We start from the raw sequence: 23,545 nt of genomic DNA, 5'->3' as shown, positions 1-23,545 counted from the left end.
TAAAATCATCACTGCTTTCATCTAACTAAAATTTGTAATAAAATGATTGCTAATTTTTAGATTATAAAAGTAAATGTAGAGTTAAAATATAAAACCACAAATGGGTTTCAACTTTTACTTTCAAACTTTAGCTAACTAGTAGTCAACAAACCTTTAGGGATAAGACAATTAATGCTAAATTTATTAAAATATCCAATAATGATAAATAAAATTTTCTCTACTGTAGATTATATGTATACTAAAATATACTTTGAAACCCCTGGTGGAAAAGATAGAACCTTTCTAGTTTGATTCAACCAATAAGATATATCAAAGGTTTCTCAGCCAACAAATGAGAACACATTTTTAAATTATAAAAGAGTAAAATGAGGAAAAAAAGAACACAGTATAACTGTCTGACTGATTATGACGTAACAAAAAAAATTAGCCAATGAGAGGCTACTACAAATTTTACCATTGGTCAATAATGGCCTCTCATTGGCTATTTTTTTTTGTTACGTCATAATCAGTCAGACGTATTGATTATGACGTAACAAAAAAAATTAGCCAATGAGAGGCTACTACAAATTTTACCATTGGTCAATAATGGCCTCTCATTGGCTATTTTTTTTTGTTACGTCATAATCAGTCAGACACTTTTACTGTGATCGGAAAAAAAATTTGTTCCGAAACTGCTCTATATTTACGAGAATCTACACTACAAGGTGTCGAAAAAAGAGCCGTGTGACGTCATAAAAGGGAGATATGAGAGGGAAGTGGGAAATTAAACACTTTAAAAAGAGATAGATCTCTTGACGTAATACAACTCATTTTTTCGGACACTTTGTAGGGTCTCTATATTTCTCTATACTATTTACTAACAATGTGTAGGGAAGGGACATTGGAATGTAGATTATACTGGTGCTCAAAGCTTTATTAGCACGTTCTCTCATTTGTTGAGTTAGAACCTTTGAGTACTTTAACTAACAGATTTTTAGCCAATTTTTTTGAGCTACACAAAGGGTAATAAGGGATTTACATCAATTTATTTGTCGTTTTCTTATCCCTCAAGTAAATTGAAGATTTAAAGGGAATATGTAAATCATATACATACATACATTAGTTTTACCGACTAACAGACAGATCTACATGATTTGTAGAGAAAATTCGCTTATATAAAAAAAAAGAATATATGAAACATGTTTGATATTATCCTATTACCCTCTAACTCAAAATCTCAATGCTTGGTTTAGACACATCAAAGAAAAAGACAAAATATACAATATTTTTATTTTTCTTACTTTTTATCAATAGCAAAAGGAAAAGTATGCCGAAAAAAAACTATTTATCTTATTATACTCAAAATTACATGAAAAAGTGCATGTTAAGACAGCGTTAATGTGTTTTAGAACTTATGGATTTCAATGTAGTCCTTAACAGTTAGAAGGTTGAATCCATTTATATAAAAGCAGAAATATACTCTAAAATAGGTAAAATATGATTCCATTTTCCCCTCTCTTCGTGATGGTATCATCAGCGCTGAAATGATTTACAAAGAGAGGGGAAAATGGAACCAAACAATACTTTTTCTTAGAAGAACAAACCGTACTTTAAGATTGTATTTCTGCCTTTTTTTAAAAATGGTTTCAACCTATAATATTATGAATAGAAACCTTGAAAGTCTATAACATGTCCATTCCACTGTTTTAAAGATGTTAATATTAAGACCTTTTACAAAAGAGAAAAGTTATCCTTATTCATCAAAAATCAAAAGTAAATAAGTTAAGTGAAAAAAAATAAGATGTTTATCTGGTAAAAATACTTACATAAATAGAATATTAAAAATATGGAAATAAAAAAAAAATATTTTTGTTGAATATTCCTATCATTTAACTTTATCTAATGAAATGAAAGCATAATATCCAACAACAGTATAAAATTTTCCTTCATATTTCGTCGTCAATATGATATCAATAGTAAGAGCAGGGAGAATATCTTGGCCATAAACAGGCGCTACTCATGACCATGCACAGTTAAGACTTCCAGACAAAGATCGTACAATCAAAATTAAACACAATACCAATCTGGCACAGGAGTGCGTTACACTACAATCTATTTACGCGGAGTATGTTCAAGATGACGTAAATCGTCATCTTGCCCCTTATAGGTAATTATAGGTACACCTAGCCTATCATCTTACCCCCCCCCCCCTCCACCCCCTCACAGAAATTCTGTGCATGCCCCAGCAATCATCCTATTTGGTTTATTTTATTATCTTATCTGATTATGGTGTGAGGAGAAAACAAGGTTTTTTATTTATTTTTACTTTTCGTTAAAAGCGCAGCTAATATATAACCAGAGCTGGATCTTTAAATCGTTTTGATGGTGCGCTGAATCAGGGCGATTCAGAGGTGAACTGGAGGTGCGCTGATGGTGCACCACAGCCACTGCAATCTTTAAAAAGATTTTCGGCGCGGTGTTGCTAGATCGCTGGCGACACTCAATAACATATCCATACGTGCCGTTACAATTTTATAACTTAAACCGGGTCAGTACGGTGTTTTATATGAAATAATATATAATTTATCTTAAAAATAACTCTAAAAATGTTTTCACGATAGTTTTGCAAAAAAATATTAAACTAATTTTAAAAAAATATTTATTTATTAAATATGATTCGCCCCAATTTGGCGCGGCAATGCCACTAGTTGAGTACCATTGGCGCGCCGGTACCGCGCTGAATCGCCTATGCCATTTCGATTTAAAGATTGGTATTAATAATCTGATGGTGCGCTGAAATGAATCGCCCTGGTTCAGCGCACCTATAAACGATTTAAAGATCCAGCTCAGTGTATATCCGTATGTATGGCCAATGTCCTCAAAATCGTTTAGAAAAACTTTGATTTTGACTTATACAATTGAAAGTAATTCGAGCCTCAATTCAATTTTTGTTAATAAGTTAAAAAAATCAGTGATGGTTATTTTTATCCAAGTGTGATTTCTCTTGGAAGGGTGTAGTTCCCCTCCCCCCAAAAATGTTATAAGCCTTCCCTGGGCTTAAAGAAGCTGCATTATAAAGAAAAAATGTATCGGTTCAGCAGTTAATGAGCAATCAAGTTACACACTATATGCTCAAAGATAGAACGAAATCATGTTACTTTTATAAACTTCTCAATTTATTATGAATTTGAAAAAAAAAATTTTAAATCTCTAATTTTCCCATAAAAATTGCATTTTTGAGTAAAATGAGATTATTCTAATTGTAATTTTAAGTAAGTTGTCAAACTTTAAGTTATGATGAAAATAAGAAAAGTTGGATTTTAACACCTTATTCTTCTTTTCCCAAACTCTTTTTTCATAAAAACTTTGCACAATTTATTTAATTTTTTTCTCTAGTTTTTGTTTTTAAATGTCTGTTGTAAGACACGGATGATTAAGATAAGCATTTTCCAGCATGGCTGCGAAACTTTCATATTCGCTGGATTAGAACCGGTTTTCAACCATATTGAAAAATCATATACCTATAGCATCGTATTACAGACATTTTTACATATCTTATTCTATAAAGTAGTAACTAGAGTGTGTGTGTGTGTAAGCGGCTGGACTTATATTTTTACCATCTAAAAGGGAAAATACTAGTTCTATTAGAATTTGACTGTCATTGTCCCATCCCTTCCTGCTCTTGGTTAAGTCTATATTTGGTTGGGTCATTTCACATGACTCTCTTTTCAGAAGAAGAATAGTAATTTATCGCATCGTATAAAAATGTTTTTAACGTATTTTTAAAAGATATATAAAAAATATACACCTGAAGAATCATACTGCAGAGCTAAAAAAACTTTTTTGTTCAACCAGCTTTGTTAGCCCTGAGGGGTCAAAGGACCGGGTCTGGCATTGGCCCTTCACAGATTGTACATATAAAATTGCTCTTTTTACCATGAGGACTCGCTCAAGGATAAACTTTGCTTTGTAAATATGTGTTAATATAATTGTTTCCGGAGAGGGTCTACTTTTCTGATTTTGGCAGTAATGTTAATCTGCACTGCTGATATTTTTTGCGGAAATGAACGCACATCAGACCTATCAACCTCTTTTCCCATTAATTCTAGGAAGGCCTAATGTTTGCAAATTGTATAGAAAAGCAGGGATCTAAAGGGATAAAACAATGCCTGATAAATTAATGTGATCCCAAATGATGATGAATAAAATAAACCCTTCTGTAGATTAATATCAGTAGTTAAAATGTTTGGACACTCAACTTAATAAAGCAACCAATCAAAATTTTATAAAAAGTCCCCATCGTTGTTGGACCAACGAACAAGAAAACGTTATTATTCAACTATGGGGACTAGTCTAATAAAACTGCCTAATGTCCCTTTCCTTCCTGATTGAAAAGTATGTATAAAGGTTCAGAAATATAGTTCCAGAAAATGGAAGTAAAACTAAAAATACACATAAACATTGATATTTATTCTTAAATTTAAAGTAGCAGGATGTCTATGTGTCAGTTTGAATGAAGCAAAGGATTTTGCTAACCTCTCAGAAGATATGATTCTCCTTTTCATAGGTTCGGGTAAGGTTTTAAACTATTTTGGGGGATATATGTATTATGTTAACCCACTAAATAAAGCTTAATATCGAAGATTTTGCAGATTTAAAAAAAAATTGGGACAGATTTTTTATAAATTTTCCCCCTAACATACATGATAAAAGATATTTATCTTATATTTTATACTTGGAATAAAATATCCGTAGAAAAGAAAAAAGGATTCGGTATTTTAAAAAATTTCTGATTTTCAAAAGCAAATTATTTAGTCAATAACATTTAAACATTTAACTTTTATCGTGTTAGGCTGTTACTTTTTTGAACCAACCATCCTTACAGTTCTACTATTATTGTCACGCAGCTAACATAGCAAAATGGATATAAAATAAACGTGGATATTATGACAGGGGAAAAATTGTTGTCAATTTAGGTGGCTAACATTAAGATCCTTTATTAGTCAGTTCGTTCATCAAGTAGGAGAGGATGGGATGGAGTAAAAGGTGTTGATGGGGGAAATTGTTAATTTTTGCCCTCTGCAAGTTTCCCTTTATCAGCGAACATGAAAATCTTGTGTAACATCCAAGTAATAATAAATCCATTAATAGCAATTTAGTGTCAATGTAATCTATAAAAATGTGCATTTATAAATCGAAAATATTTTTAAAAGAAAAAAATTTAGGTTTAAATGCTTTTTCCTTTATCCCAATAACCCACCCCGTTCTATTTATTATTTCCCAGAATAAAGTTTTGTAATATTTCACTATGCTTTCATCTAATCAGACCAATCATTAGTAGGAGATTCGCAGGGCAATATATCACAATAACCCGCCCTCGTTTTATTTATTTGTCATTGGAAAAAAATTTAGTTTCGAAGCTTTTTGTATAAAAATGATAACATACTGATATAAAATGACGTCATAATGGCCTACCATTCAGGGACTTAAAGGGATAAGACAATGGCTGATGAATTGATGTACATCCCCTTTTGATGATACACAAAATTACCCCTTCTGTAGATAAAAAATAGTAATTGGAACGTTAGAACACTGAACTAAATTAAGCAACCAATCAAAATTCACTAAATTACCCAAAGTTAGGTAGGTATGTCAACGAATAAGATGACGTTATTATAAAACTTTGGGGACTGGTGTAATACAGTCAATTGCCCCCTTTCTCTCTGCCTACCATTGGTCAATTAAAATCAACTGGCATGCCATTGGTAATTTGACTATGTATTGGCCTATCATTGGTTATTTCTATTGTATGACGTCATTTTTTATATTCACTTTAAAGAGCTTCGTTCCTCTAACCAAATGAGGGATATAACCAGTATTTGTCCTATTCTTAAAACAATATCTTCTTATTCTTTCAAGTTCCTCTTGTAATAACATGGAAAGAAAAAGATAAAACTTTGTGGAAAAATCCATAATTTAACCAGAGGACCAATTATTACCCAATTCCGTTTTGGGGGGGATATTCCTACACAAGTAAGTGGAATACAAGTTCCCCAAATCTTCACTTATTTTAATTTTTTTATATATTAAAATTATTAGTTGAAAAGTTTGGACACTGCTAGTTTGTAAGCCTAATCAAGATTTTATTAAAGTCCGTGACGTTTTTTAACCAACGAGAGATTGAGACAAAATTTTGTGGAACATGTAATTTACAGTCCAATGTCCCCTCCCTCTCCGTCAATTTCTAATAACAGAAATTTTTCTTTTAGATTGTTCTCAACTAAGGCGTAGAAAGGAATTTCTCGGGATAGGGTATGGAATCATTTTGCTATTTTTATTTTATCATGATAATTCAGTTATATTGTCAATCATCATTTTCTATGGTAGATATAGGACTACAGTAGTAATAGTGGCGCTTTTCCTAGAAAGAATAGAAACTTCCCCTTGCGTTATTTTTAAAACAGATTGAAGTTATAGGGGGGTTCTATGCCCAACAAGGCACTTTGAGGGAAACAGTCGTTATATTTTATGTTGGATTCTTTGGTCTACTTAAAATCAGAAAAAAAAACAGCATGTTGATAATATGTCAGTTAATGCATCTTTTAATAACGTTACGTTCGTCACCTTATAGAGAATTAGAATATTTACAACTTCTATATTAGCCTATAACTAATTGAGTTTTTCTTTTTTAAAACATTTTTATTTTTTGGAGGGGGGGGGGATTATATACACCATTCAATCCCACCCAAACTCCGTCAATGGTTTTCAATTCCTTACTGAAGAATTTCAATCTAAAATGTCATCTTGTAACATTTTCCACTTGAAATACTATATGTGTGTTTGTGTTAGTGTGTGTGTTTTTGAGCGGGAAGGTGTATGGCAGTTTACCCACAGACAAGAACATAGATTAATAAATATTTAGGAGTTTTTATTATTGTTATACTTTGATAGAAACCTCAGCATATGAGCCAAAAACTTTAAAGGCATTTTATTTTAGGTTAGTTTAGGTTAAATGAGAATTAGGCGATCCTTGCAAATAGCACTAAAATTGCATAAAATTTGAATCAAATCATAAATATCTTATTATCTTTCGGGCTTGATATAGATTGTCTATCTTGTCAGATACACACACTTAAACATGAATATTCATCCTAATAAAAAGTTAAAATGTAAGTTTTAATTCTTTCTGTACTCCTAGGCTTGTACTTATTTGTAAGATGAAATAGCATAAAACTATCCCAGGACCTTTAATAAATTTCTAAAATGGTGATTTTAATCGATTCAGTAATTAGCGAAATCTTGACGGTCAAACAAAATAATTTTACTACTTTTATAACTTTTTTGGTTGTTAAATTTCCAGTTACACTAAATTTTCTTTTCTTTTCCTCCACAAAACATGTTAAATATGAAAGAAACGTACAGTAATTTTTACAAAAGCATTTCAACTTGGATAAAAGATATTTAGAGTTTGGCTTCGAAACCGATTGATTAGAACCGGTTCTCAGCCTTACAGAAAAAATAAGTATAGCATTGTATTACAGACAATTTTCCACGAACATAAATCTTAAAATTTAAACCTGTTTTGTCAGACCACACCTTCGGTCCCTCTGGTCTGGTTTTCATTTTAATACTTGCGGAAATCTGTCTATAATACTATGCATGATAAAATTCCTACGGATTAATTTCCTCCTGGGCCTCTTCTTTCTAATGTTTAATATATCACAATTTGATGCTTGTGTTTTCCCTAATAACACCTATTTATGTTAATTACAAATGAAAATATTCGACTGCTAATGAAGATAGACAGCTGAGATGTACACATATAGTCTATTAATTTTTTTGTCCATCTGTCTATAGGTCATTAAAAAGACATTTAACTATTTTCTTGCATAATCTCTCTTTCTTTTCTTTTATATGACAACTGAATAATTGCTCTAAAACTTACTTTGTTCGTGTCTCCATTACATGATTTATTGCTAATTTGCTACTTATGGATGATGTCATCGTTATTTATTTTATACTTCAAAAAAATATTTTCCGGTATTGCTTCGAAACTGATTAACATCTGCTGGATAAGAACCGGTTCTCAGCAATGCTGAAAAATCCTACATATTCTTATCTTATTCCAGACAATTAAAAAAATATAAAATGTAAATCATAAAATTAATAACAGTTATGTTAGCCCGGGCCTCGGCCCGTCAGGGCTAGCAAAACTGGTTTTAATCTGTTTAAATGTCAGCGGAAAGCTGTCTGTAATACCATGCGATAAATAACTATTGGTGTGAAAAAGCTAAACAAGGCAATCTTAAGATAAATGAGGAAATAGACTTAAAAATAGTTTACCTAAATAGCTTCTAAATCCAATGACCAAGGTTTGGCAACAACACATTTTACATTTGAAAAACTATCCTACATATTTTATCCATATATAATAAAAGTAACCGAAGGATCTCGCTAACCACTGAACCGACATGGTTCTCCTTTATAATGTATCTTCTCATAGGTCCAGAAAAGGAAGAAACCATCAACCTCCCCAAGAGAAATCGCACCCATTTCTTTTTTTTTCTTCCTAAAACTTAATTTTAATTAAGTGGAAATGAACAAACTTTTATTGCAATGCATTGTTCATCTACTAATCCAATTAGACTTTACAACAAGAGACAAACCATTCTTGTTAACTAAACAAAATTGTAATTTTTTAGAAAAAATATTTACAATTTTTTATTTTGCTATGAATATATTTTAAAAACTTTAAATTTCTCTGATTAATCTTTAATACCATTATTCTATTTTTCTAACCTTGTTTATATTTATCTACCAGCAGCTAAGCCCTTAGAAGCCTTTAGGAGCATTTACAGGAATGAGATAGGATTTCTGTAATTAATATTTTGGGGGTATATCTGTTATAGTTTCATTTACCAAAATAATTACAAACCTTCCATGGACAGAAAAGAGGCTTCACTGTAAAGAAGAACCATATCGGTCTAACGGTTAGCGAGATTTTAGGCTACAGACAGACAGGCATTATACTGGCGGACATACTTTTAGTTTTACAAAAGGATACATCTGAATTTTCTTTCTCCTCTCTAAAATTAAATAATGTATCTTTGTCTCGGAAAATCTGTTTGTTTTCTTAGATACATGGAAAAATCAAGGTTAGTTAAAATTTTACTACAATGAAAATGTTTGAACCCAGTAATAGTGTCGGACTGATTATGACGTAAAAAAAAATTAGCCAATGAGAGGCCATCATTGCCCAATGGTAAAATTTATAGTGGCCTCTCATTGGCTGATTATTTTTTTACGACAAAATTAGTCAGACACTTTTACTGGGTTCAAAATGTTTATATTCTCATTTGAGTAGCTTGCTGATATTTGGAGAATGAGGGGGACATTAAGCCGTAAATCAATCTTATTCACAATGTTTTATAAACATGTTCTCTCATTAGTTAGCATTCAAATTTTTATCAAACTTGCAGTGCCCAAACTAATCCACAAGTAATTTATTCCATATAAGGGGTAAATTTTTATCATAAGAAAGGGGTGTCCATCAATTCATTGTCCATTGTTTTTTTTTTCTTTGAGATCTTTGTTAGGGGAAGAATAGGGAAAAGTTGTTATTATCACCAATTTACCTATCCCTGCGTCCTTTGCTTGATTTAGTGTCCCATAAAAATTCACATTTGAATCAATTTCATCTGTGTTGAAAACATACAGTTGAATCTGGGTGAGGGGATGAAAAGTGGATTTATTAAAGTCTAAAATTTTTTTACTGAAATCAGGGGTCATTTATGCTAGAAGGGTTTGATTTTTCTTTACGATCCAAATTAGATAATAGTTATTTCTCGCATCGTATTATATCCAGCTTTCTACGAATATAAAAATGTACAATCATAAGGCACGGGCTAAAAAAACTGGTTTTAATCTTATGATTGTACATTTTTAGTAGCGAAGCTACTCTATAATTCACTTTGTCCGTCCGTCAGTCCGTAACGCTATGGGGGAAATGGGATTTACTCAGCTCCTATAAAAGATAGAATGCTGAAATTTTTTGACAACATTCCCATTATTAAGGAGCACAATTGACTATAAAACATCATTTGCGGTCGGACCGATTTTTAGCAGGTTTTAGGCTATTTTTATATTTTTCACATTTTTCTCCATATCTTCAGTGTTTATGGTTCGATTTTCAAAATTTTTTCAGTTACAGATATCAAAATTAAATTTCCTGTCGTTTAAAGAAACAATCATGAAGGGCAGACTGCCTTTTTAGCAGGTTTTAGGCTATTTTTATATTTTTCAAATTTTTCTCCATATCTTCAGTGTATGGTCCGATTTTCAAAATTTTTTCAGTTATAGATATCAAAATTAAATTTCCCGTCTTTTAAAGAAGACAACCATGACGGCCAGACTGCCTTTTCAGCTGGTTTTAGGCTGTTTTTTTTATATTTTTAACATTTTTCTCCATATCTTCAGTGTTTATAGTCCGATTTTCAAAATTTTTTCAGTTGTAGATATCAAAATTAAATTTCCCGTCTTTAAAGGAAATAACCATGACGGCCAGACTGCCTTTTTGGCATGTTTTAGGCTATTTATAAAAATATTTAACACTTTTTTCCATATCTTCAGTGTATATGGTCCGATTTTCCAAATTTTTAAAGTTTTTAAGGATTTAAAAATTAAATTTTTTGTCGTTTTAAGAAAACAACCACGGCGGCCAGACTGCCTTTTATCAGGTTTTTGGCTATTTTTATATGTTTTACATCTTTCCCCATATCTTTGTTTATTTTGATATCCAATTTTCAAACTTTTATGGGATATCAGTATCAAAATAATTTTTCCCATTGTTATGAGCATCTTTAATATAATTTACTTTGACCATCGTCATCATACAAAATAAAACAAGGTTTCATATTTATTTTATCCAATAAATCTATTCTTGATTTTAGTAAAAACCTTTTAAATCTACCTGTACGTATTCCCATCTACGATTTTTTGTGCTTCGCTACTTATGAATGTTGTCATCCTTGTTATATTTGTAAAACGCTGGATATAATACGATGCGAGACATAGTTTTTTCGTATGGATGAGAACCGGTTCCTATCCACCGGATCGAATACGTGAAAACCTGTTACAGGATCTCAAAGAAAAGGAGAGAGGTAAGTATAGATCCGTTAGCGAGATCTATTGTTACAGTCTTGAGTGAATGGCCCTCATCTTCCTCTTTTAAATTAGAAAGGATCCTTTTTTCCACTTTTGCTTTTTGACATTTGCTAAATTGAAATTTTTAAATGTTCAACACTTTAACGAACGTAACTAACCATAAAATTTTTAATACTTCTTCTAAAAGTTAAAACGACTAATATTTGGTTTTGAAAACCTCCTTATTTTGTACATTATTCGAGAATATGTACTGAACTGTACTAAAACTAACATCATTTCTGATGTTTATTTATACATTAGACTGGCCCAAAAAAACATGAATCTTTACCATATCGATTTGTGGTTACCTTGAAGTTGTTACCGACTCAAATGTAGACCTTTTAGTGAAAACTAGACCTCTCTACAATGAAAATTGATCTCGAAATTTCAATCTTAAGCTTTTTATCAAAAACTTCATATTTTCATGATTTTAACAAGAAATAATTAAAGAACTGCCAACCTAAAATAATGTAACAAGAGTTCAAATATGAAGCAATTATAAAAAGTAGGCAGAACCGCCATTCCTGCCGAATAATTCCGAAAAAACGTCTAAAAACATTGTTTTATTTAAATTGATAATTTGTGTAAGAAATTGAACTAAAACAGTAGCTATTAGTCTTATGAGAAGAGAAATGATGAAAAACTCTAAAAAATGTACATTTTAAAGACGTAAAATAGGAAAAAGTGTTTTTAATAAATTTCATGACTCAACAGACATTGTTGTCAATAAAGAGACAATTTACTAAAATAAAAAATTAAATGAAGGTAAAAAAATACGTAATATACTTATTCTCATATTCAACTTTTTAAAAAAAGCAAAATAATAATAAAATTAATATTGCAAATTATAATTTGATTGTTTTTTATTAAACCAGAAATAAAGAGTAAGGCTTATCTTTAATTATTTTTCTTTAATGATTTTGCAGTATGAATTAGCTTTCCCAAATTATTGTAATTGTACAAAAAAAAAATTTATACTTTCTTTCTTCATATGTTTATTCCTGGTGATTTTAATATTTTATTTCAATGTTTGTAAACAAACAGACAGAAAATTTGATGTTTTGCTTTATATCTGGTGAACAGTTAGGGAGTTGAATTCATTTTTATAGAAGCAGAAATATAATCTATGATTATGGTTTGGACCCTCTAAAACTGTAATCTACCTTTCCACTTTCCCCTCTCTTGGTGAAGATATCTTCAACGGCGATACGATTTTTGAAATGTAAGATTCTACTTTCCCTTCTCTTGGTGAAGATATCTTCAACGCCGATACGATTTTTGAAATTTAAGATTCCACTTTTGCCTCTCTTGGTGAAGATATCTTCAACGTCGATACGATTTTTGAAATTTAAGATTCCACTTTTGTCTCTCTTGGTGAAGATATCTTTAACAAGAGAGACAAAAGTGGAATCTTATATTTCAAAAATCGTATCGGCGTTGAAGATATCTTCACCAAGAGAGGGGAAAGTGGAAGGGTAGATTACAGTTTATCATAGATTATATTTCTGCTTCTATAAAAATGGATTCAACTCCCTAACTGGTGAAGGCATTCTTAATTTGGGGAAGTAAAGGTGAAAATAAATATGCATTTGACGAGATAGCGATAGATTTTTTCTTAAAATCAATTATAGGGCTAAAATCTAAAAACAATACATAACCTATTTTTACATTCCGCACATTGAAAAGCGATTTAGACCTTCATTTGGGCCACACTATTATACATACATTGAGCGATCAACACAGTTTATTTAAACATTAACCATAAGTATTTCATTGCTTTATTTTAACAAATCTTCAGTTGGCTTATAAATAAAAAGACATGGTATTGAAATGATTACATGCCTAATATATATGCTATAAAATTATTTTTTCTTCTCTGTTTGCATCTGTTTAAGTACTGTGTAAGAAATTTTACAATTTATATATTTCAGTCATATGTATTTTGAAAGAACGGTGTTCAAAAAGATTAGCAAAATTGTTTTTTAAATTTTTTGGTTATCCCTTACTATTGTGTTCTACAATTTAGAGAATCTACACATAGGTTCTAGAGTGGTTTAGGCTATTTTAAATCTTTGATTACAGACCCCCTGGATGCTAGTGATGCAGCTACTAGTATAACATATAGAAATAATATATTTCTTTTCAAACGACCCACTTAAAAATTAACAGGATTAAAAATATTTTTTTTCTACAAATGATTAATGTGATGCAATGCTAAAGCAATTTTTACTTTTATTAGTTAAGCTACTCTACAATTTAGTCATTCTGAAAAAGACATGTAACTTTCTTTATCCATTTTTTATTATGGGTACAGGGCAGCCCCTTAGGGTTTTGTAACCCTAGCAAAAAACTAACCCTTCTTGATTTTAAATTATTTTTCAAAAATAATGGATGATGGGTGCAGTGCATTATAGGCAATTTTAGGGAAAGCACCGTATTTGCTACTAAATCTTTGTTTTTAATCATGTTATTTAAAATTATAGAACAAATCAAACAATTTTTACTAAATATAAATTTATTTATTTTTGGTAAATTGTAAAAACTCCTCTGTAAACCTTGTGCCAGAAATATCAATTTGAACATCAAAGGTTTTCATGGGAAATGGTATGAAATCAAATTACAGCGCAGAAGAGGTATGTTTCAAATCCATTCCATGTCAAATTGTTCAATTTTCAAAATTGTGTTTTCTTTTCAACTCTTTATGTGTGTGTGTGTGTGTGTGTAAGTGTTTTAACTACACAGATATATTTCTTTCCAGGACGGCTCCTGGGCTTGATTTAGATTGTTTTATATCTACACTAGCTGCTATGCCCCTAGACGCCTCAAGGGCCAATTAATGTGGGAGATGCCCTCCTCCAAAATATTTAAAAACCTTGCCTGGACCTATAAGAAGCTTCATTGTAAATGAGAACCATATCGGTTCAGCAATTAGTGAGATCCTTTGCAAGCAACAGACAAAAAATCTTACTACTTTATATAATAGGATATATCAAAGTTTCGAATGGTTTTAGGCTATACTTCTGCCCTCTTAATGTTTTTTATTTAAGGGGGTGGTAATATGGGCAGAAAAATACTAGATCCCCCCCCCCCCCTACCCAATAACATGAGAACAATATGGGTAATCATTCTCTATTCCAGCTCCCACTCAATATAGGGTCTTTAATCCCCCCTGAAGATATATTGTTGGGTACGGATCATACTTTTTTATCTAGGTTACGCCACAAGTTTTTAGTATGGAAGGGAGTAGGGGTTATTGTCAATTTTGTTTGTTTTTTTTCTTTCACCCTTTAAACTTCAATTTTATTTGATTCTTTGCAAACATTGTAAGGGCGTGTGTGTGAATGTGTGTGTGTGTGCAAATAGTTTAAGTGAAGTAGTATAGACTTCTTAAGACAACATGAAGTGAAGATGTTTCTAAATGTTTAACATCATAATATCATCAAGCTTAGAAATGATTTGAACTGTATTATTAACATAAAACATTTCTAGAAACACTATGTACAATATTGGCGGTTTTCCCATAAGTTTTTCTCCCCCAGCCTATTTTAAATTGAAAAAATGTAGGGGGGGGGGGGGGGGGTTCCTTGTTTGTCTCTTTATCACTTTAGGTAAGGTTAGATTAGGTTATCTTGGGTACTGATTAGCCAAGCTGGATTAGGCTACCGCAGGAGTTAGGTATGGGAAAATAACTACCCCTACCGCCTTATTATCAATTTATTAATGATATATTGGGGGTGGGGGGGGGGGGGGGGTCAGTGCCCCATTGGCAATTTGAAGGAAATTCCAAGAATATATCTGTAATAATTTTACTGGCATAAAATGGTATACAGCAGACTTCGTATTGAAGATTTCAATCAATTAGGCAGTGCATTTTAGGTATGAAAGAAGAATAAATAAAGATTATGTGTATAGATTAGATAAAGAGATTGAGAGATAAATGGATTAATGGTTCTAAAACTATAAGGTTCTAAGGTTAAATGGATAGATGGATAAATAGATAATGGATAAGAGAGAAGATTATAAAGGCAAAGAAAAGTGGATGGATGGATAGACTTTTTCAGTAACGTTTCATAAGTAGGTACTGCGGCTCATGTTATATTTCAAGATCAACCAAGCTAATTTAAAATTTTTAATAATACATTTTATAATAGATTTACTAACAACCATAGCTACTAAAACTATTTTTTTTTATCATACAATTTGGTCTACAGCTGCGGTTATTCGGGAGGTGTTATAATTGGTAATTTTGTTCTTTTTCCTTATGCCAAGAACAATACACATAAAAAGTTGTGGTGCTTTCCCTAAAAGTGCAAAGCGAATACAGAAAAACCCTCCCCTTATAAAATAAAAATAAATGGGGATAGGTTTACTTATGCTAATTCCTACATGGGGCTTATGCACACGGTGTCCAAAACTTTAACCCTGTAGGCTTTTCCCAATATTTTTTTTTTTTTAATGAGTAATGCTGTTCTGTACTTGAGTATGAACTTTAGGGAAGCCACCAAAACTAAACTTATAAGCTCTGTGGTGTTTAAATCCTAATATGAACTCACAAACAAACAAACAACCTACTACTTTAGAGTATAGAGTAAGTGAGTAAAAAGAAATTTAAATTTAATTTCTAGGTAAAAAAATAAAATAATTGAAATATAATTTTGTATTTGACTGTTAAGTTGTACTTTAAATTCTGCAAAAGTATCGCCAAGGTTATTTGTACAGGTTTAATAAATATCATATTCTCAGAAAATATGCTACTCTATCATTCTTCCGTGATAGTCAGTCTACCATTCGGTATTCCCTTGTGATATTAAGGTCTAATTTACCTGTACCTTTTCAACATCTCTGTCATCTCATTTGCACCACCTGTCGAACAACCCAGATTCCTCGTTACTATTTGAACTGGACGACGACACCTCTGACATGGATGAAAATAATGACGACCTCTCAGCAGCTCTGGCTATGCTTGACATGTCTTTTGAGTAAACCCAAATTACACTTTTAAAAGCAAAAGAAAAAAGCTACATGTCTGCCAAGCCAAAGTACTGCATATTTTATCTACCGTTTGTTTATATTGACTTATTTTAAAAAAAAATCTTATTCCGTTTTTATAATATTACAATTCACTTTATACAATCTTTTGTTAAATCTAATTATGTTTTCATTGTATGTGTTTCTCAAATAAAATACATAATAAATTCTTTTAATAAATATATATACCTTGAAGCATTGTTAAGAATTGGCAGGAGGAAGGGTACATTGGGATGTAAATTTTACTGGTACCCAAAGTTTATAAACACGATTTAATATTAGTTGGTACAAATTAACCGTGTTCAAACTTGTCCACCAATAATATTATTTTATGGGTATTTTTTTGTCATCATCAAGAATGTATGTCAATTCATTGTCATTGTCTTAGCCCCTAAGATCCTATTAAAGAATTCGAAGATGATTAAAGTCCCTCCACAGATTATGACGTCATACGATGGAATAGCAAATGAGAGGCCATTATACACTTAATTGACCAATGGTAAAATTAATGCTGGTCTCTCATTGGTTATTTTATCGTATGACGTCATAATCTGTGGATGGACTTTAATCATCTTCAAAGAATTCATGCTCAAATAAATCAATATTAAAAAAATACTTTTATTGCCAGACATTTGTTCTGAAGTCCTTCCTTTGCTTGATAATAAAACATACAATATTCTTATAGACGTGAGCATTTGTATTTCTCTTACAAAGTATATCACCCACCTGACAAAGCAGCAGTAATTGTGATAGAAATTATTATATCTACCCGCATATGCAACCATGGAAATGACACTCGACGGATGAATCCAACCTCTCCCATGAGAAAAAGATTATCAGGAACTAAAGAACTGTCAATGATTTATTGTTGTAAGAGTGGCTTATGTTTTTGCAAGCCAAACAGCTGATCAAAAGGATAACAATAATGAGGCTGTGATGGTTAGGCTTCTGTATGAGCTAGTCGGCTCTGGCTATTTTTCTGATCAGTAAACTTAACCGTTTGAATCTTTGCCCAAACATTTGCCATAGTTCTTAATGCTTGGTTGGTTTGAAAAGCGAAGCTTTTCTATGATTAGGGTCAGTCCGTCCGTCCGTAACGGCTAGCTCTATTCTTTAATTCAAATATGTTAAAATTGTATTATCGATTTCAAAAATAGCATGATTATTCCTATAGCAATTATGTATGATTTTGAAAGCATAGCAACTTAACAATCGTTACCAGAAATTCCGACTTCCATTTAAAACATGCTGATTTTTTACTTTTTGGACAACAAATTTTTTAAAGAAGAAGAGGAATAAGCAAAGCATCTCTATAATCAAGTCCTAAAAATGTAAGTAAGTCCTGAAACAGTATCCTGTACTTAAAAAGTTTTGCAACAGATTTTCTATCTTATATTCTGCCTATATATTCAGTTCTGTTAAAGTTCCTTTCTCCAACAGTTTCAGAGCTTCGATTATTTGGATGTTTTCATCTTTGTTTCTTGTTCAATGTTTTCTCTGTATGAAGCTTAAAATTTCAATAACTCCTGAATCGACTGAGTTCTCCATTTTAAAGAAGCTTCACATTGGTAATAGGACGGTTTTAAGCCAGTTTGTTCTTAGATTTTGTTATTATGATGATTTTAAGCCATTTTTCTGCCCTCCTCTGCAACATCGAATATAAAGCCCCTATATGATAGGGAATCAACCGTTAGTTATCTATAAGGTAATCTGTTTTAATCAACATTGTGAAAATTTACCAAAATAATCTGTTTTCCAGTATGGCTTTGAAACCGATTAAAGTCCACTGGATTAGATCCGGTTCTCAGCCATACTTTAAAATCATGTATAGCATTTTATTTTCCATGAATATTAAAGTAAAAATCTTAAAACTCAAACTAGTTTTGTTGGCCTTGGCCTTTGTCCTATGGGGCTTAAAGACTGGTTTTATTCTTATGATTTTTAATTTTAATATTCGCGGAAAGCTGTCTATAATACGATGCGATAAATAACTATTCCTATATCCCTGAATACTCCGCAAGGGAATAAAAGTTTTAAATTAATTTCTTTACAACATAAATTTGATTTTCTTTGCAGTTCATGTTAATAACATATTTTAGAATAGAAAAGTAGAAATTAAAAAAAAGACACAAAGCAAATACAAATGAACCAAAAAAGGTTTTTGATAAATAAAAGGTTATTTAAAAAAGCATAAACTTCATAAAATACTAACTATATGTAAAAATTATACTTTTGGAAGAAATTACACGAAGTATATCCATTGTAATTCTTATTATGCACTAGTAGCTTCGGCTTAAGCATACAGGGGCTCTGTATTTGCAGGGGAAAAGAGGAGGCAAAAAGCCTAAAAACATCATAACGTCCTTTAGACATAAATAGCAAAACCAATCTGTAAGCTTTTTGAAGCTTCTTTGAAATAGAGAATTAAATAATTTTAGGGGTTGATGAGATCTTAACAGACTAATAAAAACCTTATTACTTCAAGAGCAATGTTTGATCCAAAAAAAAAATCCATTTGCAATCAGAATACTTGGTGCTTTTACTCATAATGAGAATGGCCCTTCTTACCCCTATGGGAGCTCTAACTTAACACAAACTAAACTAAAAAATGCATTAAAAATAAGTTTAAATATAGTCCCTTGGTGACGGAGAAAAGTTGGAGTAGAAATAGTTTTTATATCAGATGAAATATCCTCGCCTTGGTATTTATTAATTACATTCCCTAGGAAATAACAGAGAAAACAAGGATGACAACATCTATAAGTAGCGAAGCACAAAAATTGTGGATGAAAATACGTACAAGTAAAAAAAGAGTATTCTTTAAAATCAAGAATAGATTTATTGGAGAAAATAAACACAAAAACTTATCTATTTTTCAGCCTTCTATGAGCCGAGAAAATCACATTTCCTCCACTTTGTCTCAGACGGACGGACAGACATTTCGAATTATAGAGTAGCTTCGCTACTCAAAATATGGGAACAAGGATAAGACAATAGAGAAAATAAATTATTCCTCGGAGCATAGACGTCCAAGGGGGAGAGTAATGGGGCGATTACCCCCCCCAATTTTTTTTTTATTTTACCCCCCCCCCCCCCCTTTTAAAATTTACCAAGCGAAGCGCGCCATTTTATCCCCCCCAAATACGAATTACCCCCCCCTTAAAAAAATTTTACCCCCCCCCCCAAAAAAAAACCTTGGACGTCTATGCCTCGGAGCCGATTTTGATTTAGGTTCTTTTTGAATTTTTGATAAACTTTCTACTTAAAAATATTTCAACAAATGTCTATTGTAATTCACATTAAAACAAGCCTTATGTTTCCCTATTTATATTTAGAATGATTGTTCTAGTTTAATAATTCTATTGTAAATCACATTGAAACATTCCTAATTTTTCCCTATTGATATTTAGGTGATTGTTCTAGTACAATAAGTCTATTGTAAATCACAATAAAACATTCCTAATGTTTTCCCATCTATATTAATGATAACTGTTTAGTATAATAAGTCTATTGTAAATCACAATAAAACATTCCTAATGTTTTCCCATCTATATTAATGATAACTGTTTAGTATAATAAGTCTATTGTAAATCACAATAAAACATTCCTAATGTTTTCCCATCTATATTTATGATAACTGTTCTAGTATAATAAGTCTATTGTAAATCACATTGAAACATTCCTATTTTTTCCCTATTTATATTTAGGATAATTGTTCTAGTATAACACGTCTATTGTAAATCACATTAATTCATTCCTTATGTTTCCCATTTATATTTAGAATGACTGTTCTAGTATAATAAGTCTATTGTAAATTACATGGAAACATTCCTTATGTTTCCCTATTTATATTTAGAATGATTGTTCTAGTATAATAATTCTATTGTAAATTACATGGAAACATTCCTTATGTTTCCCTATTTATATTTAGAATGATTGTTCTAGTATAATAATTCTATTGTAAATTACATGGAAACATTCCTTATGTTTCCCTATTTATATTTAGAATGATTGTTCTAGTATAATAAGTCTATTGTAAATCACATTGAAACATTCCTAACTTCTCCCTATTGCTATTTAGGTGATTGTTCTAGTATAATAAGTCTATTGTAAATTACAATAAAACATTCCTAATGTTTTCCTATCTATATTTATGATAACTGTTCTACTATAATAAGTCTATTGTAAATCAAATTGAATGTAAATCAAATTGAAACATTCCTTATTTTTCCCATATATATTTAGGATAATTGTTCTAGTATAACACGTCTATTGTAAATCACATTAATTCATTCCTTATGTTTCCCATTTATATTTAGAATGACTGTTCTAGTATAATAAGTCTATTGTAAATCACATTGGAACATTCCTAATTTCTCCCCATCTATTATCTCTCTTCTTTTACATTTTTTTCTTTTTTTTGCGACAGTGATAAAAAATACGAAATTTTTATTTATTGTATGAAAATTTTTCATTGATTTCAATTCATTAGATAAGTAAAAACCTTACAACCTTTTATGTTCTATAAATTCAAAAAGTTTGACCTACTGCTACGTAAAATCACTTGATTTATACAAATTCAAAGGTTGTTTTAAAAATAAATAATTCTAATATAATACTATATTTTAGAAAATAAAAGTGAATAAATGCTATGGATGACTTTGTATATACTTTAAGGGCGACATACAGTCTAAAGTAACCTGTAGTGTAGCTTCGTTAATAGCAAATATATTTTGCTGATTTTGTATAACCAAACCATCTGAAGCCTTACTTTATATGGTTTCTAAAGTTATTGTGTTACAACAATATAACAATGCAGTACTAGTCTATCTCATACTCTAATATTACTTTAAAAGTGAGGTCTCTAGCCCCCGCCTGAAGGACTGTTAAGCAGATGACCCCCTAGAGAGCTGTTGGGACAATATTCTTCCAACTAAATATATTTTCATTTTCCTAATCTCTCCAAATACAGATTTTTTGGTAGATCAGCACTTCATTTATGTAACAAAACTAATAAGGTTTTTGTTTGTCCATAGATATGTTTTATATTATATAGGTTATGAAATGTTTTTTCTAGTATGGCTTCAAAAACCAATTGATATCCGCAATATTAGAACCCGGTCTAAGCAATGCTGAAAAATCATGTATAATATGGTATGAAGGACAATTTTCCACGAATATTAAAATAAAAATCATAAAATTGATGCCAGTTTAGTTAGCCAGCGGTTAATTGTTAACTATTATAGCTGTGTTATATTTAGATTTAAGTCTTGAAAAGAACGGACATACCCTTATGATGCAATGTAGTTGTAGTAGTAGAGTTGCTGTGCTATTTTTATATGAAAAAAATACTTGTTAATGCCCCATGTTAAGGAATTGATTATTCAGAAAATGTCACTTGCAGTCCTCATTATAAATGTTCAAAGATTTGGGGGCAGGTAATCCAATAATAATCAGGTATCTAAAGGGATAAGACAAAGGGCCATAAATTGATGTACATCCCCGATATTGATACACAAAATAACCCCTTCAATAGATTAAAATCAGTAGTTGAAACGATTGAACACTCAACTTAATGATCCAACCAATCAAAATTCACTAAAGTTCACCAAGTTATTAAGCCAAAGAATAAGAAAACGTTATTATAAAACTTTGGGGACTAGTGTAATAAACGGATCTTGGACAAAGTAGCTTCGGACAAAGTAGCTTCGGACAAAGTAGGTTCAGGACAAAGTAGCTTCCGGACAAAGTAGCTTCCGGACATTTACTTAAGAAAAGTAGCTTCTAATAGAAAAATAAAAAAATCGCCGAACCATTTTTAGTAAAATCCACGATCCACTTTTTGTAAAATCATCGAATTTTATGATTTTGTTTGCTTTCAATAAAATTAGAAGTTAATGTACATTAAACATTCATACATAGGTTAGGTTAGGTTAGGTTATAGGCAAGGGGGCCGAGCGCCCGCGGCTAGGCAGGCCAGGGGGCCGAGCGCTGCGGCCATAACCTTTATTACTATTAGAAGCTACTTTTCTTAAGTAAATGTCCGAAGCTACTTTGTCCGGAAGCTACTTTGTCCTGAAGCTACTTTGTCCGAAGCTACTTTGTCCGAAGCTACTTTGTCCATTTCCATAATAAACAGCCCATTGTCCCCACTCTCTCTGAATAATAATACACATAAACTTGGAGCTCTGCTCTAACCTTGTATTCAAGATTATAGGTAGCCTGTTAAAAGCCATATTAAGGTCAAACTCGACATCTTTCCTTAAAGCTGAAGCAAACGCATTTTTTGGGCTTTTATCTCTAAAAAGTAGTTTGCTTTTTATGATGCTATAGATTTCTTCTTTGGATTTAAATTTTTTTTCTTCAAAATTACTCTTTCATATAATCCCTGTAAAAAAAAAGTTTTTACAATATTCATCCCTCAATCTCTTTTAATAATATCAGAAATTTCATCTTAAGGACATAAAGAGATTATTTTAATTCAGCTACTGTAAATTAAATGGTTACTTAAAGTTTAATAATCATACTTTCTTATTCGTTATCCTAAAAAACTTTGGTTAATTTAATTGAATTTTAATTAGTTGGTTCCAAACTCTTAGTGTCAAAACTTTGAATTTGTATCTACAGAAGAGATAATTTTGTTTGTCATAATCAGGGATGTATATCAAATAAATGTACATTCACTTATCTCTTAAGATCTATGTGTAGAGTAGCTTTGCTCCTAATAATTTTGATGCGAGGCAATTTGGTAAAGAATTCAATCTTGTGAGGAGTTTTAAAGTTATTCAAAACTTTTCATTATTACAGTTAAACTTCAGTTTGACTTAAACTGCAAATGTAACGTGATATCATGTACTATAAGATCCTAGAAATGGCCTCTTGATGGTTGTCATGTCACTGGGGAATGTTCCATTACTCAGCAACCTTTATAAAATTTTTAGTAAGCTTTTTATAGGGCCTATATGTATATAATAAATGACGTCATACTGTCCCACGTATAGTCAATTAAAGCGTATACTGGCCTTCCATTGGTAATTTAGTCTGTGTATTGGCCTGTCATTGGTCATTTGTGTTGACATCATTTTTTTATGACACTATAAAGAGCTTCAATTTTTATTAGTAAAGCTCAAGGATCTTAAGGTATACAACAATGAAAGATATATTGATGTACACCCCAATTATTTTGAATTAATTTTTGAAATATGGAAAAAAGGGTTTGTACCAACAAACCAAGATTAAATAAAAGTTCTTTATCGCATCGAATTATAGAAGCTTTCTGTGGATATTAAAGTGAAAAATTAAATTTAAAAAGATTATAACCAGCTTTTTAAGGCCC

The sequence above is a fragment of the Acartia tonsa genome, chromosome 8 (genome assembly GCF_053477335.1).
Source record: "Acartia tonsa isolate MP-2025a chromosome 8, ASM5347733v1, whole genome shotgun sequence".
NCBI classification, from domain to species: domain Eukaryota; kingdom Metazoa; phylum Arthropoda; class Copepoda; order Calanoida; family Acartiidae; genus Acartia; species Acartia tonsa.
Note: the sequence above shows the minus strand (reverse complement) of the source record.